Source organism: Carlito syrichta, unplaced genomic scaffold, assembly GCF_000164805.1.
Source record: "Carlito syrichta isolate Samal-C Ts95f unplaced genomic scaffold, Tarsius_syrichta-2.0.1 Scaffold304427, whole genome shotgun sequence".
NCBI lineage: Eukaryota > Metazoa > Chordata > Mammalia > Primates > Tarsiidae > Carlito > Carlito syrichta.
Window position 1 is genome coordinate 262,834 of NW_007248523.1, and position 17,998 is coordinate 280,831.

At 49.8% G+C, this 17,998-nt stretch overlaps 1 protein-coding gene across 1 annotated transcript in view; it reads right to left on the minus strand.

Annotated features, from left to right (window-relative positions):
* The window catches only part of SLC7A1 (solute carrier family 7 member 1), an 82,635-nt gene that overhangs the window by 63,908 nt on the left and 729 nt on the right, over positions 1-17,998 (minus strand). The gene's annotated exons all lie outside the window — the stretch shown is intronic.

The window sequence follows — 17,998 nt, forward strand, 5'->3', positions numbered from 1 at the left end:
TGACAAGCAAGAAAATAACGAGCAAGTTTCAGAAACTGAAAAGAGTAGGGAAGTTGATGATAAGCTACATTCCTGCAAGAGATACTACAAACGCTAAATCTGATTTTCCCAGAGAAACAACACCATGAGGGGGTTTTTGTAAAGGCAACGTATGCACAGTGCAAAATGTGAGAGCCACCGAAAGGCATGGGGTAAACCAAGCCCCCTCCACCTGACCCCACCGTCGCCATCCCCATCCAGACCCTTCCCCAAAGGTCCGGGCTTGCCATACGTTCCTCAGAGATGGTGGCAATGCAAAGTTCTGGACAGAAATCTCAATGGCATTTCATATCTATTTAACAGAAAACCTACTGATGCATTTACAAATTAACAAACCAGATGACACAGCAAAAATAAAGATCACAGACAACTGAATGCAATAACACTCCATCCCCAATGCTTCCTCCTTCTTTTATTTCCCCCGTGAGATGGTGCATTTAGGTCCAGGAATTGCAGGCGACTTCTGGATGTTTTCACAGGTGTCTGCAGTAGACACCTGGAGAAGCTTGGGACTGTGCTGGAAACTTCCAAGAGACTGGTGTCCCTCTCTCTCTTCATTCTCACCCTGGGCAAGCACACGTCTAGGCATAAAGCTTTGCACTGAAGGGCGGTCACGCACAGCCAGGATTTCTCTCCTTCCAAAGTCACATCTGTCCCCTCGGCTGGGCCCACTGGGGTGCTAGAGGTGCATGGGAACTGCGCCTGCACCCCGTCACCTGTGGCCACTCATTATCAAGAGCCAAACAAAAGCAAACGGCCAGGAGGCTTAAACACCACTGCACAAACCTGTGGGAGTGCCGACCCCTCTGAGTGGCACCTTGGCTTGGGGTCTTCAGAGCTGGGGTCCCTGGAACCTCACCCCCCTAGCACAGGCAGCGCCATGCCCACCACTATGTACACCTCCAAGCCAGACTCATCTTCCCCCTAACCTGCCCTTAATTAGAAAGCTCCTGACATCCGCCTCTTCCATTAAGAACTTCCTGACTACCTGGAACAAGCAGCAACCTCTCTTGCCCCACTCATCACCTCAGCCTTCTGGAAGAATCGCTCTGTTCATTTACAACTACTCCTGAAGAAGCAAAACACCAACACATCTCTGTGCAACCTCATGGGATTTTCGTCTGGGAGAAACCTCCCTGAAGGCTGAGGCTTAACCCTTCATGCACCAAACCTAACTACCGCTCTCATGCGGCTCCTGGCAAGGTTTGGAAAGCTTTCTTCCCCGACAGGGCCTACTAAGTGGGGACTGTCACTCCTCTCCCCATTCTTCAAGTGAGGAAACCGAGGCACAGAGCTGCAGGTAGGCATGCCACACAGGTCACCTGAGATGGAGAAGGCTGCTTGCCACCCAGCTGAATTATCCCAGACAGTGGTGGTTACTGTGTGCTTGCACCTCTTGACAATGTTGTCCCCCCTCCTGGCTGCCAGGCCCTCGGTTATCACTCCCCACCACTGCCAGGAGCCCCACCTCTGCAGCCGACTTACCACATCCTATGTGCAGGTGGCCAGAACAGATAACCAGGCTGGGCAGAAGTGAATTTGGGGACCACACGGGGGCTGTCACGCCCCTGCCATCCCTAGGGCGAAGTAGACAGGCTCTGGGACAGCAGTTTCTTCAGTCAGTTGAAAAGACATTTTTTGAGCATCTGTTCCATCCCAGGCACTGCTCAGGGTACAGGGGACATGAAGACAAATGTATCCCAGGCCATGTTCCTGGGGAGATGTGGTCTAGTGGCAGCCTGGGTCTCCCTGGATAGTTCCAGCAGTTTTAGAAGTGCTGTCGTCTCCCAGTGATCCTGGGAACTGGTCAGAGGTAAAACCTCTCAGGCCACCCTCCTAGACCTACCAAGTCAGAATCTGCATTTTAGTGAGATTCCCCAGGGGAGGTTGTGTATGCACGGGCTGGTCTAGACAGTTCCAGACATGAAAGGCACGATTACATTATGCCCAGAACTTAACTTATATACTTACCACAATGTACTCCTCGCTGTCCTTATCTCCTGTCCCTGTTCCACAGCTGTCCAACCCATGTGCACACACCTACCCACGTGCTTCTTAGATAGCAATGAAGAAGTCATAGTAACAATGAACCAGCATGTCACAAATATTCACCCAGAATGCACAACTGCCATGGAGACGTCTCCTGTTTGTGAGCTACATTTCCAGAAACGATATGCTACAGTTCACCGGGACCCTTGGTTGACATTTTTTATTTGTGCACAGCTCGAGCTGCAGGCCCTCTGTGAGGTCTACACCAAGCAGGGCCATGGTCCTCAGGCCACAGAATTGAAAAGGAGCCTGTGTCCATGCCCACATGCACTGGAAAGTGGCCCACAGACGCCTGCTTGTTCAAGGAAGTTCGCATTGTGGGCAGCTCTAGAAGAGAGCTAAAACATGGGAGTCTCCACCCCTTTCCATTTGGGACAGTGGTGCTTGCTCCCACAAAAAGCACCAGTGTTGAGGGTCCCATCCACTCCCTCTGTCCCTGTCCGCAGTGTCTTTCTAGAGCTAAACAGGGTTTCCTTCCTTCCCAGAGCCGGACACCTTGCTGCAAAAAGACCCCAGCCTGGGAAGCTCCAACTCGTCACCACCTCAAAGCCTAAACAGGGGGCCCCGGCAACACGTCCCTTGCAGAGATGCTCAGCACAGGAGAGTTCTTGGGCAGCCAGGAGCCGGGGAGAGCGATTCGGATTTGTGCAAAGTGTTTTCTCCTCCCCTGGGCACTGCCCTACCCAAAAGCGTCCAAGAAACCTGAGACGGCAATGCCCTCGCCTTGACGCACCAGACCACAGACTCAGTGTCTATCAGTAATTAGGCCTGAATCCTAGTGCAAATTAGATCTGATAGTTTTCTAACACTCTAATTGCATCAAACTCAGAGACCAGCAAGACAGACATTCCTCCCAGTTCAACGATTATTCAAAGACTTAATGAAAGCTCTTGCTTAATATCTCCCAAGACTACCCCCAGGGAAGAAACATCTTCCAAGAAAAGTTGTTTGTTGTTGTTGCTTTTCATCAAACCACGTCAGGCGTGGTGACTCATGCCTGTAATCCCAGCACTTTGGGAGGCCAAGACAGGAGGATCGCTTGAGCCCAGGAGTTCAAAACCAACTTAGGCAACATAGTGAGACTCATCTTTACCAGAAAAAAAAAAGTTTTGAAGTTAGCCAAACGTGGTGGCACATGCCTGTAATTCCAGCTACTCGGAAGGCTGAGGCGGGAAGACCCTGAGCCCACGAAGTCAAGGCTATAATGAGCTGTGATCGTGCCATTGCACTCCAGCCTGGGCAACAGAGTCAGATCCCAACTCAAAAACAACAGCAATGACAAATCAGACTAGCTGTTAATAATGTGAGGTTGTAGATGTGTGAGGGAAGGGTTACGCAGTTACAGATAATTACAGAGCATCACTTATTATAAATAATATCAACATATACAAAAGCATAAAAACAAGTTCATGAGTTTTTTTTAACAACAGTGGTGGTAATATCTGTAACTTATACATGAATGTTTTTAAAAGATTGTAAATTAAGTACTCTGAAGTCTTACGTTAGATTTATTTTCATTGAGAAGAATAGTAAATAAAAGGTTTCCAAGGAACAAGGACAGATATTTGTACATTGTTTCAATAAACTAGGCAATTTATCTTGTTGTAGTTCTCTGTTATGTCACCGTGCCCTTGTTTAGTAGAATCAATTATCTTGATTTACAATTGTTTTAAGAATTATATACACAGTCTTGTTACTTAAATACTATTTATTTGCTAAGCAAAAAACAAAGCAAAACAAGAACACAGTGCTTCTTAAGCAAAAACCCATTCAACCTTTTCAAGAAGAGCTATTTAGCAGTATGGTTGCTATTGCTATTATATTTTCAGTACTTTTCAATTTTAATCCACCAGATTTGACAGTCCAAAAACTAACATTTCTATAAGAGTTTCTTTTCTCCTTCTTCTGCCCACAGATCCTTAACTCTGAAAAAGGAGCCTAAATTTGAATAGGTTTTTCCTCACAACACACTGAATAAAATAAACTCAAAGAAAGCCAAAAGCACTGAAATTAACAGAGGTGTGACCCATTTCTGAAAAAGCTCACATGTGGCCCGACAAGGCCACCTCTGAAACGCCAGCGTGTCGGGTCAGCTAAGGATGGAACTACGCCACTACACCACCCAAGTTTGCACAAGCAAACCACACTAGGGAATGTGCACAGGTTGCCCCGTACGCCTATCCAGGTTCTTGGGAGTCATCACAGAGAAACTTCAGTCAGAAACTCTCAAATCACGACAGGCGTGGTGACTCATGCCTGTAATCCCAGCACTTTGGGAGGCCAAGACAGGAGGATCGCTTGAGCCCAGAAGTTCAAAACCAACTTAGGCAACATAGTGAGACTCATCTTTACCAGAAAAAAAAAAGTTTTGAAGTTAGTTTTGAACTTCAGTCAGAAACTCTCAAATCACTACAAAATAACAACTTCTACTCCCCAGCTGTCTTTGCCCAAACTGGTCTGGACAATCACTCCTGTCTCCCAGGGCCAACAGCGAAAGGTGGGGTTGCAGGCGAGGCGTGACTAGCATGCCCAAGCCTTAGCGGTGTTTTGCAAATTCCAAGTTGCCAACTGGGTCTTTCATTGTAATGGAACAGAAAGGAATAAAAATGATCAGAGCGCCCTGCACATATTAAACATGAGTTCTGTTTCATGAACACTTTCATTCATTTAATCTATGTATCAATATGTGTGGCCCTGTGTGTGTGCTTGATAACAACGTAAATTTAGTTCTTGTAGGTTGTGGTCAAATACGCTTGAAAGTTGCCACCCTTGGGAACACCAAGTGGGTACCAATGAGTATGGGAAACCAGGAGCCCCACCACAAATGGCCCGAAGAAAGGCTTCTCCAAGACCAGGCTTTCAGAACCTGTGCTGTTTCAATAAACAGACAAGGCAGCCAGCTGGGCTCTGAACCCCAAACGCTTGCACCCTCCTGCAAGAAAAATGAAAGTCTCACCAGAGAGGTTGTCAGCGACAGCTGCAACAGACACCCACCCTGAACAAAAACACTGAGACCAGGAACAGACGTTTTCCCAGCTAGCCTACATGGCAGGTACAAATGAGAAGTTGTGTCTTCAGAAAACTAAAAATTAGAAATCAGATGACATGCGGCAGGAGTGTCTTGGCAGTCCTGATGCTCAAAGATGAGAGATCTTGGGCAAATTCGGCAAAAGTTCTCAACCACAGGGCAGGACAAGCTGGCCTGCTAATACGTTAGCTATAGGGTAAGGGAGAGGAAGTTGTAATGTTTCCCTTCTGTTAAGGTTTCCTACACCAAAGTAAGAAAAACATGACATTCTGATACTCCGATTTCAACAGGACCGAATTACTCCAAAAGCAGAAATGTCAGAGCCACCATTCACAGTATGATTTGTACCAAAGTACAAAATGTGGTACATATTTGTACCAAAGAACAAAAGAAACCCCAAACTTAGTTGCCAGGGCAGAATTATGATAAGAATTGTGAATAATTAATTTTCCCATCCACCTGCCAAAATGTCACCATTGGGCTCAAAGACATTTCTCCTTTGAAGCACACTATTTTACTAATTATAAAAATATTCATTCAATAAATATTTGTCGAGCACTATTTCAGTTGCTACAAACACAACAGTGAACAAAACAAAGTCCAATTTTCCGTCTTTTCTTTCCACGCAAATACATATTTCTCATTAAAATAACAGCAAATATGTAAAAAGTGAAAAAACTGGGTGCAGCTTAAGATTAAAATTTTTCCATAGGAACAAATGTTCTTTGAAAACACCATTCTCATTGGCTACGTAATAGTCTAACGTGGAGATGACATCATGCTTTACCCAGAGACATTTCCAAATGCTCACCACAGGATAAAAGCACAAAAGAGAGACATGGTTGACTAGAACAAGTTCGACCTAGATTAAGGTAGGGAGGAATCCAGTCTTACCAAGCTCAGAGACCCCACGATGTTCCTTTATGGCACAGAGACCCACGCCACCACGCCAAGCTCAGATTTGTAAATCTGCTTTTATAAGCCACACTCCCTCTTTGATCGAGGAGAACATTGTCTGCACAGAACAATACGTTTTCATTTCAATTTCCCTTCTTTTCAGGAAAGGAAATGTTTGCACTTCAAAGGGTTTCTTTGAAGAGCGGCCCTTCAGCCTGGCCCGTCCAGGTTAGGAGTTAGTGGGCTCAGCGGGGGAGTGGGGAGTCTGGGCGGCTGCCACCGAAGTCACTCTCAAGGCCAGCTCCTTCAAGGAGCGGGTCTGGGGCAGGAGAAGAAAAAACAAACATGGAAAAATGCTTGAGGCTTTTGATCGTGACCTTCAGAGGCCCCTTTTCACATACAACGCGGATTTCCAGTTCAGGGAAACTGAGGCACGGATGATGGGGCGCCGAGGACAATGGAATGGTGGCGTCCAAGCACAAAACGGGTCCAGGCGCCAGACTCACTTAGCAAAGACCCATTCCAGGCCAGGAAAAGGGGGGCCACTTTCAGTTACTGCTGGTGATGACAAAAGAGACCACCTACTGTGGAGACCTCTGTAACTCCATCTTGGATGCTAATCCACCATGTTGATTTTTTTATTAGCCCCAGTCCCATGAACGCCTCTTGATTTCCGCTTTACTTACTGACCCTGGTATAAGAACATGTACTCTTGCTTTAAGTAGCTTTGATGTTATCACACAAATTACAGGCTAGGACGTATATGGCATTCTTGCCTGTCCTGAGGGATGCCTTCCAGCGTCTTGCACAGACAGCTTACATCCTTCCCCTGTGGTGTATAAGCCCAGGGTCTGGGAGTGAGAGGTGAGGAGCTCTACCTGTCTTGTGGTCACCCAAGACCATGCTTCTGTCTGTAAGTGCCCTCAGTAAATTACCCAAAACCAACACACGGGACTTGTCTGGTTCTGGACTTTGTAGATCTGCCCTTTCCCGGAACAAGTGGCAAGCGGGCCAGAAGGGATCAAGACACCAAAGCATGGAGGCTCTCCTCATCTTTGGGGGGTCCTGCCTACCTGAAAATGCTGGAGGGTCAGGAGAGCTTGGTAGTGAAAGCCCAGTGACTCACTGCAGTAAGAAAGGTCACCGCGTGGCAACAACAGTGAGCTTGCGGCTGTCCTGGTCTGTGGGGGCGGCCAGGGACGTGCAGGTGGTGCCTGGGGCGAGGGCAGGACAGCTGGGGGAAGAAGTGCAGGCAGAAAGAGATACGGGACCTCCACATCTGTGTTGGCATCTGTCTGGGAGGATAAGCTTGGATGTGGGTGGCGCCGCTGGAAACTTTGTCCTGAGGCTCTGTGTGGAGGGAGAAAGGCCAGACTGGGATGCAAATACCTGACATTCTAAGGGGTGAGTCAGATGTCCACAGAGTTTAAGTAGGAGGTGGGCGGGGGGAGGGTAATTAACCTCCCCCATGCAGTAGGGAAACAACCCCACAGAGGCAGCCTGTGGCATGACGACTGGACGCTTGGCCACTCCGATGGGTGGCCATGGGACCCCGGTGGGAATGACACCTCCCAAGCAGAGGGTGAAGCTGGAAAAATGAGACAGAATGCCTCCCGGGGGCAACATGGCCCCCTCGAGGGACAAGATGTGTAAGAGGCGAGGCCAGCAATAGCAACCCCTTGCCTGTAAGACCACACACAGACGGATGCCACATGGTTTCAGACGGGAAAAAGCAAAGAAGTCCGTGGGCAGAACTTGGAGCCACGTAGTTGGTTTGCACCCATGAGCCATGGCCCACAGTTGGGCGGTTTCTAAGGGCCTCACAACTTGGCTATTCCAATGGACCCGGGGTGATTGGCATGGCTTTCCAATGCCACGTGGAAAGACAGTTGGGAAAGGCTACAAGTACCCACAGCGGGTCTAGTTGTGTATCACGTTCCATCACACCCGTCAGATTCACCTCCTGGTGACACGGAGGCTGCTGCCCCTGCAAAAATCACAGCACCGGCTCCCTCTAAATCCTCCCAGCCGGCTGACTGAACACCATAAATGCAGCAGGCTCCAGGGCACATGTGAGAGCTGGCAGACAGCAAAGGGAGCAGGAGTGCCGCTCCACCAGGCAGATTGAATGGCCTCAGTAACAAACCGCTCAGTTTGCTCCTGTCTGTGCCCTGGCCACATCCCACATACATCGAGACACATATGTAACACAGCTGCCCCTTTGAGGGAATGGCAGATAGACAACATCGGATCCCGACCAACAATACACTTGGGACTGAGGTAAGTGCCACCAGCATGTGTTGTCACTGCTCCAGGATGGTTGCAAGCCTTCCCTTGCAAAAGGGCACACCACACAGCCACCACCACGACCTTGGGACAACCCAGTGTGACGTGTGAACGCCCTCCACGTATTTATTGTGATGGAGACACACACTTCACTGGACATCATGGCCAAGATTGGGCATGTGAAAAGGACGTAGACTGGAGATTTCACGTGCCATATAATCCCCAAACGGCAGGGATAACTGAAAGGAACAACAAAAAAAGGTATTTTGAAAGCATAACTGCAAGTACCCTCACAATCCAATACCTTGAATGGGTGGGTGAAGGTTTCGCCTCAGGCCATTAGACACCTTAAATGAGAACCGACCCCAGAGGAAGGCCCTTTGACCATAGTTATATAAAAGGTCTGACCAGGGCCACTGCCTTTCTAAGCTTGGTGCTTAGCAAGGTGTAGTGTGGCCACGTGGTCTTTGAGCTATGGCCAGGCCATGTTTTCTTAAGCTTTGGCCGTCTCCCCTACCTTGGGGAGGTGAATCTCCTCTTTCTCTCTCTCTAATTACTTTCTAAATAAATGAAATTAAAAAGAAAAAAAAAAAGGTCTAACCAGACACACTTCTACTGGAGCTGGTAGAAAGCCAATGGTTATTATTACTTAAGAGTCCCCAAAGCCCCAAACTTTACCTGTACGATGACCACTTGTATACCGAATCCTGAACTGTACCTCACACCTTTAAAACAAATAAATGAAGACTCCCCAAGACCTTGAGCCAGGGGAGGGGACACGCACAGATGGACTGGCAACTTCCTCCAGGCTGGACAGGGTACTTCTTGCCAGAAAGTGAGGAATTCTCTGGCCAGCCAAAGTGGTCTCCATTGAGCCAGTTGGAGTCCAGGCCAAAATGTTTCACATACCAATACACTGGAGCACGAACCCTTTCTCGGGGCACTCTGGTTGGTCGTCTAACATGGTATGGTGCTGTCCCTGAAACTTTACAGATAATACCGACACCCTGATCCCATAGACAACATGCTTGGTTTGCACCCCTAACCCATGATACGACCCCACCCTTTCTTTCTCCCAGTGGCTTTCTTCTTGGTTCAGTTGTGGGGACTCATGGTGGCAAAAGCCGTTATTAATTCTTGGTCTTGTCCTTGTCATAAGTATCACCCGTTGTTGTTTGTATTATTGTTGTGGCCTCTGCTTAAAATAGAAAACAAACAGATGCAATGTGTCGCCCACACCATCTAAATGACTGCCGCGCCCCTCTCCACTAAAGGTTCGGGACCACCATGGAAGACATGAGTGTATGAGATTGTAAGAGCCGGATTAGAGGGGTGGAGTGTGGAGACGAGCATCTCCATCTTGGATGCTAATCCACCATGTTGATTTCTGATTAGTACCAGTCCCACGAATGCCTCCTGGTTTCCACTTTACTTACTGCCCTGATACAGGAACATGTACTCCTGCTTTAAGCAACTTTGATGTTATCTCACAAATTACAGGCTAGGACGCATACGGCATCCCTGCCTGTCCTGAGGGATGCTTTTTGATGTCTCACACAGAGAGTTTATACCCTTTCCCTGTGGTGTATAAGCCCTGGGTCTGGGGTAAGAGGTACAGAGTTCTACCTGTCCTGCGGCTGCCCAAGATCGTGCTTCTGTCTGTAAGTTCCCTGAATAAATCACCCAAAACTGTCATACTGCCTTCTCGGTACCTTTGACATTTGGATCCCTTTGTTCATCAGTCCTTTCAAAGAATACCTACGTAGATGGAACCGAGAAGTAAGATCCAAACGTCACCACCTACTGTTGTGTTGAAACCTTCCCCTAGGAACTTTGGAAAAGCACCACCATTCACAGAGAGCAAACTTCACAATTTTGAATTTCGTGTATTATTTCTCCAGTAGCCCTCTAGTAGGAGCCAAGAGGTTGGTCAAAAGATAATGCTAACAATCCCATGAGAAAGCCAAGAGATGTCTGACAAAGGGCCAATGCCTGATCCCTCCATCAGGCCCCAGGCCCATTCCTCAACCTTCGCCAAGTCTTTAAGAGGCAAGGGGCATATACCAGGCAAGCGAGGACCTGCAGCATTTCAAGTCTCCAACAAGTTCTGGGTGTTTAGCAGTGATCTCCGCCCTTCCCCACCCAGAGGATATGCATGACCAAAGCATCACTGAGGGTGGCTAAGTCTGCCTGTTCAGGTGGGCACCTGCCCAAGGGATAGGCAGGAACAGGGAGACCTTCAGCTCCTGACAGGGACCAGCTCCTCCCACAGCCTGAGGACCTGGCTGTGGGGCTCCTGCCTGGTGTGTTGGGGCACAGAGACCGCAGGTCGGGGTGGCTGGGTCACCCACAGCTGGAGATGTCTTCACATCACCTTTCTGCGAGCTTTTTTGGCCCAGCACAGAGTCTCTGAGCTGGAATGATGGATGTTTTTATTTTCTCTTTTTATTTTTGCGTAGTTTCCAAATTGTTCACAACGAGCATTTTAACTTTTAAGAACACTTTTCTTAAAGAAGCTTATAGGGTTGAAAATTAAACTATAGCTCTTTTCAAAGATCACCCCCGAGTCCCTTCCCCAAAATATCTGGCTGTAAAGAACATGATGCGGACAACTGAAAGTTGAATATGGACTCTGGATTAGATGGGGGGTTGTACCAATGTTCCGTTTCCTGGTTTTGAAAAAGTACTTTGGTTATGTAAGAGAATGCCCTTGTTCTTGGGAAATATACCACTGACGTATAGATGGGCAAATAGAAGGCAGGATGCCTTTAACTTATGCTCAAATAGTTCAGGAAAAAATGCGTGTGTTTGTGTGTGTGTGTGTGTGTGTGTGTGTGTGTGTGTGTGTCAGAGAGAGAACAGGAGGCAAACACATAAACAACTGGCCATTCTAAGAAAAGGGTATGCGGGAGTGTCTTGCGATCCTGCAAGTTTTCCTTACATCTGAGATGCTATTCCAAAAAAAAGTTGAAAGAGAAAAGGGGGAAAGGAGAAAGGTAGAAAGAGGTGGGGAAGACCCTCCTCCACTGGGGTCCTCCCAGTATCCCTAGGGCCTGCACCCTGAGGCCTCCGGCTTTTAGACTCAGCCTTGGCTCAAGGGAGCAGGGGCAGGAGGGTCCCCATCGTCCAGGGAATGCTGCGGGCAGGAATGCCGCCGGGTCACTTTAGGGGAGACAGATCCTTGCTGCGGGGCCCCTGAGGTGGACAGCTTCTGCCCCAGGCTTTCTGAAGGTGTCCAAGAAGTGTCCCCTGAGGAAAGGACACTTCCCCAAGTCGTCTCGTTGTAGAAATCAGCAAAGCAAAGACGGGCCGGCCTATGGCTGCCACGGGCCCTCGGAAGGATGGAGGACGGAAGAGGAAGCCGACCTGTCCCTCTAAACAGTCTCTGGTTCCCACCAGACCCCCTGGGAAGGGCTCTCCGCAGGCGGGGATGGCGGGGGAGCGTGGGCATGACTGGACGAGGAGAAATCAAACAGGGCTCCCCTGTGGTCTGGGCAGGAAGCCCCACGTCCAGCCGGACGCTGGTGATGTGAATGCCAGACTGCTGACCCAGAAAGAATGCAGCCCAGCCACTGTCACACATGCTGCTCCTGGCACTGGCCACGTCCCAGGGAGGCTGCCCCAGAGCCCCCAGGACCCCAGCTGTGCCCGGCACATGGGCTCCACTGCTGGAGCCTGGAGAGGGAAGACCTATATTCAGATGGCAGAGAGAAATCAGGGTGGCGAGAGGGGAGGCACGGTGCTGCCCAGCACCCAGGCGACGGCCCTGGCACCACTGGACTCAGCCAGAAACAGAGAGGCACATGGACCGGGGGGCCTTGAGTCTGCAGGCCTCCATCTTAGGGTGCACATGGCAGGCCAAACTCGTGCCCAGAGAGGCCAAGAGCCCAGACACAGGCTGCCCACAGCCCTACCATACGTCTGAGCTCCAGTCTTCACTCTGCCGCTGGCTACCTACCTGTGTACCTGCAGGCCACCTGCCTCTCTCGCCATCAGTCAAGGCCGCAGAGCCAACTCTCCGGGTGGGTGGGAGGATTCAAAAACATTCACAGCAACAAGTATACAGTGGACACTAAATAAGTGCCACAATGAGTGCTCTTACCCAGGCTCGGTACCTCTCTCTTCATTCCTACTAGGTGTAACAGACTTCGGTTCACGGCACTTGGCAGGCAGGTAGGAAGATGCAGAGAAACAGGATGTGTCCACATCGACCTTGGCAAAGCAACTCAAGACACTCCGTAGGTAGGATGCTCACGGTCACCAACAAAGCGTGAGGTGACATTCCACTGCCTCACCGCCTCCTCCGTGCAGCCCGTGCTGACACGCCCTCTACCCCAGCCTCACACAGAGGCCTCCCGCCCCAGGGGAGGTGTGAGTGAGGAAACAGATGAGGTGACCTTTTGGCTTTGATTTTTTTTAAGGCCCTTGGTTTATCCAAGGCCTTCAGGATAATTTGGACAAAATGTTTGTGAATTGGGGTGACTGTGGTAAGGGCAGCCACTAACCACCCCCAATCCCTGCCAAACACACACACACACACACACACACACACACACACACACACACACACACACACACAGGCACACACATGTCCACACATAGCAAACAAGAAGAAAGGCGCTGTGAGCTCTGCTTAGCACCCAGAAGTATCAGGCGCGGTCAAACTCAAGGTGTATGGGTCTGAGACCTAAGCGAACCCCACAACCTGGCAGGCACCCACATCCCAGAATGATGGCTTCAAGGTCCCTCTCTGGGCAGTCAGAAACAGCTGTCCTCCCCAGCCCCAGGGAGCAGATGGGGCAGTGCCCTTGCCAGCAGACGACTCAGAGACCACACTTCAGCACTTTGAGACGACACCTGTCCCCTCTAATTTAGACCCAGTCCCAAAGAAAGGGGACCACATTCTAACGCCTTGGCAAAACGAAAGAGCAAAATTGTTATCAAAATTATTTTTCTCCCATGCCGAAATCAAAGAGCTGAGCTTTCTTCCCAGTGTAATAATTAACATTTATATCAAACATTTAGCGTGTGCCAGACGCTGTGTTAAATGCATTACATGGATTATCTCACTTAAATCCTCTCAATCCTATAGGGTGGCACTAGAAGCCAATTACCATGTGAACAATCTGGAAAATAATTTAAATGTAGCTCCAAGAAAGAGTTCAGAAAAGGCGCTTATCCTAAGGGGAGCCCACTCTGGGAGTCTGTCCTTTCTGCAGAAGGGGTCAAGACATCTCCTTTGACCCCACAGTACAGAGGACCCTAAGCTCAGGTTGGCCACATCGAGCAGAAGACATGCCCAGAGTCACCACGGCTAGTGGGTCTCTGCAATGCAAAACCCGCTGCGCAGGACACAGAGGGGCATGGGACCCACTCCCAAACAAGTGGCTGTCCTCATGGTCAAAGATATGAGGGGAGGCAGGGCGCTGCCCAGCACCCAGCGGGCTGTCTTCATGGTCAAAGACATTATCTGAACAAATGTTCTGGAGAAAGCACTATGGCAAAAATACAGAGAGGTAAGGCAACAAAACTGCCCACGCCCTCTGTGCTCCCAGAAAAGGGTGACACTCTACAAGGAAAAAAGGGGGAGGCAATGTGGAAGGGCACGGTCCTCCTGGAAAAGGGACGTTCTCTCTTCCACCCCCATGCACGCCCACTAAACTGCAGCCTTTAAAGGGCTCCCTGGACTTGATTTCTGGCTGCCATGATCAGAACCGGAGACTGGGAACAAAAAGACTGATTTCGAGAAAGAAACCTAAACCCTCTGATTTGGTCTCTTTATTCAAAAAATGCCACGGACTTCGCGCTTCCTAGTGTCACTGATGTGAGGGTGAGAGAAACAGGCTCCCCAACCCTACAGATGGAGCCAGCGTATAAGGTCGCCATCCCATCCGTAGGGTCCAGAGGCTGCACCCAAGGAGAGGAGTAAGCCCAGGACGCCAGAAGCCAAAGTCGGCTGTTCCAGAATTCGATCCATCTCCCCTCGGTTGCTCAAAGCAGCGTCTTGGTTTCAGGGCAGGTAACCATCTCACTCTGCACTGAAGCTGCAAAGGCCTCTTCCATTGGTCACGTGGCTCTAACCCCAGCTATACGGTGTGTCCACCAAACGTACCATCAGCAGGTCCCCACCGGTCACAACACTACCCAGGGGGGAAAAACCCAGCGAAGGCCGCTGGGTAAGGCAGGATGGGTGAACTGCACGCAAGAAAACAGTCCGATGTCCAGGAATTCTCTCCCGCAGCCCATGTTCCTGGGGGACTGACTCTTGACCAATAGGTCGGGCAAACAGCGTCACCCCCACTCTGCCAATGCTGCACATCTGAAGGAATGCCCCAGGAGAGAAATGAATATGGTTCGTGTCCACCACATCATTTCTCAATTTGCTGCCCAATCTTCTAGCTGATTCCAGGTGGCAAATGCTCTAAACCCCCCTCGACAAATGATGACTCACCTTGAACCACTGCAGGGTAGTTATTCCCAAGGTTGCTTTGGAGTTGGGGTGGCAGAGTGCAGGCGGATAATGGAGAAACAGAAAAAGAAGGCACTAGCATTTGTCACAAGGCTGATAATCGGCCGCAAAAGACACTGCTAGTCTGTTCCCTCCCTCGAGGAGAGACCTAAAGCTTGGGGTAGACAGGGGCTCAGGTGAGGAATCTAATGCCACTAGCCTAAGACCCTGGAAACCCACCGGGAGGCATGTGTCCTGAAGACCTGTGAACACCCCAGACTTTAGAACCCCACATTCCGAGGGTCCCCATCCCACGGGGTGAGCCCACCACCAGGAGGCCCACTGGAAGGCAGCAGGAGGGCAAAGGGGGCGACGGGCAGCAAAGGAGACAGGGCTAGAAAAGACCCCAAGATCTTGTATGAGAAGCCAGGAAAGGCAGGGGATCAGGAAGGAGGCCACCTCCCTGGAACAGGTGACTGCAACACAGGCATGCACCCGGGGAAGACCCCAAGAGGGTTCATCTAGTCCAGCCCTGTCCCGGGGGAGCTGGGAGTGTCTAGAAAGGTCAGCTGTGACTTTAAATGTCTTTCTCTCACTCTTAAGCGGACCCCGAATATTTGCCATAATGCTATAAGGGATTGGCAGTAGCAGGATAGGATACTGCCAGGGTGGGGAGGGGACACAACATCAGTAGGGGTATCTGGCTGGGCATGGTGGCTCACACCTATAATCCCAGCACTTTGGGAGGCCGAGGTCAAAGGACTACCTGAGCCCACAGGTTCGAGACCAGTCCGGGCAACTTGGCGAGACCAGAAACAGACCATCATCAGACTAGACTATCTCTAGAATAAATCAAAAAATTAGCCGGGCGTGATGGCACGTGCCTGTAGTTCTAGCTACTTAGAAGGCTGAGGTGGAAGGATCACCCAAGCCCAGCAGGTTGAGGTTGCGGTGACCATGAGATTGCCACTGCACTCCAGCAGATAACAGAGTGAGACTCCAACTCAAAAATAATAATAATAAGGGGACCTGATCTCAAACCAGGCAAAGTGGGGACCAAAGGGAGGCCCAAACTTTACCTGTATGGTGTCCACTTGTATACCTAATGCTGAATTGTACCCCACATATTTAAAATAAAAAAAATTTAAAAGTCCTCTGACCCAACACACTCTTGCCCAGACACTCTTTCCATCTTGTCCACGTGGTGATTCCACTGTCCTTGGGGTTATATTTAACCTCTCTCACCCCTCATATGGAATCTACTGTCCAGTCCTGTGGGGTCTACCTTTAAAATCTGTCCAGGCCCAAAGGGGGCAATCGGACAGAAAAATACCATCATCCCATCACAAGGCCCTGCTCAGAGCAAGGACCAAAGGCAAGCCCATGAGTAATGATGGGCATCTCTGAAGATGCCTCTGGGCGAGATGACAGAGCCCCAGGTATCTCCAGGGCTGAAGGACACCCATTTCTCTCCATAACAAGGCCACACTAATTCCTGTTTCAAGTTCCTCTCTAGGAGAATCAGTAAAGCTTCCAAATACATGGTCAATGAGGAAGGATTCTCTTAACTGGGCATAATGCTGGGCCCTGCAACATGATCACCTATTTTTTTATTTTTTGAGTCGCAGTCTCACTCTGTCACCCATGCTGGAGTGCAGTGACACGCTCATGGCTCACTGCAACCTCAACCCTCTGGGCTCAGGTGATCCTTTCGCCTCAGCCCCCCAAGTAGCTGGGACTACAGGTGCATGCCACCACTCCCGACTATTTTGTTTTTTTAATTATTCATGTAGAGATGAGTCTCGCTATGTTGCCTAGCCTGGTCTCGAACTCCTGGGCTCCAGTAATCCTCTCACCTTGGCCTCCCAAAGTGCTGGGATTGCGGGCATGAGTCACGGCCGGTTCGGCCAATGATGGCCTATTTTGACGGCCTTTGGTTAAAAGAGACTACAGGCTAATCGACCAACATGTATTTAAATCCATCAAAGAATGGGATCTTCTACCAAATGTAATGAACATATATGTCTTAGAATTCAAACTTCCTGAAGTCAACAGTCTTGCCTCTCAAGCCCTTTTTTCCACCGAAAACAAATAATCACATGTAGAGGAGCTCATGGCTCTAAGATCTAGAGCCAGGCAAGGGCATCCATGTCTGATCTCTATTTAGTAAGCTTTGTCCCGTCTGTTTACTCAGAACCCTTCTGACATCCTTTGGGTTTTACCTTTATAATGCTCCAACATGACCTTCATATTTTAACCCACTGTTGACCTTCCCATAAGTTTCTACTCCCCAGTGACTTAAATAAGACCTTTCGGTACAATGACAGAAAGAAGAGTTCATCTAAAAATAATGACCATTTCCACCGAGACCAACTAAAACTATCAGGGGAATAAATGTATCATGGTCTCCTATTATCGGAACCAAGCATGAAGGGCAAGAAATGTTCGGCTAAATCCCAAATAAATTCTTGTTCCAATTAGACACCATTAAGGCGTTCAGCCAGAGGCCAACGTACACAGGTCCACTAGTCACATTTTACTTAAAAGGCACATTTCTAGAGTTACACCTGGGACTGAAATCCCAACCCTCTGGTATGTCTGAAGCAACGGAGTGACTGTGGGTGTTGGGAAGTGTAGTTTTGTTTTGTTTCCCGGAGGCACATGTCTTACTATCCTAATCATACAAATCAAACACAACTCCTATCTGGTTCCCACACACCCTGAACCGGGGAAGGAGCACGCCGTGGTAGTAATACCACGGGGCAACTTGCACGCAGGTTTTAGAATGACTGCCTGACCCGCCCGTGCCCGGGAAGTTTTTTTACTGCGCAGAAAGGAACACACTGAGAATAGGTTGTCTACGTGAAGCCGGAAGAACTTCCTCCCACTCCAAACCATCGGGAGGGCTGGAAGCACCCAGACTTTTCAGGCCAAATCGGGTCACGAGGAAGCCCACCCGGGGGGACTTCCTCCAAGTCATCCTGGGGACAGAGGTGAAGGCGGCGCTCCCTGGGGTCTAGGGACGAGCGACCACCGGGCGGGGGTGCACGCAGAGTCCCCAGGTCAGCCACCTACCGCGCGACCACTCTCAGAGGCCCGGCGGGGACCCCAACCGCGGCGGGTGACATATCCCCAGACCTCGTGGCGGGGCGGGGTGCACTGCTCCGCGCCATGTAAGGGAAGGTCTCCCTCGCCGCCAGCGGGCTCCAGATGTCCCCGTGCCCGCCGCCCACCCGGACCGCCTCGTGCCT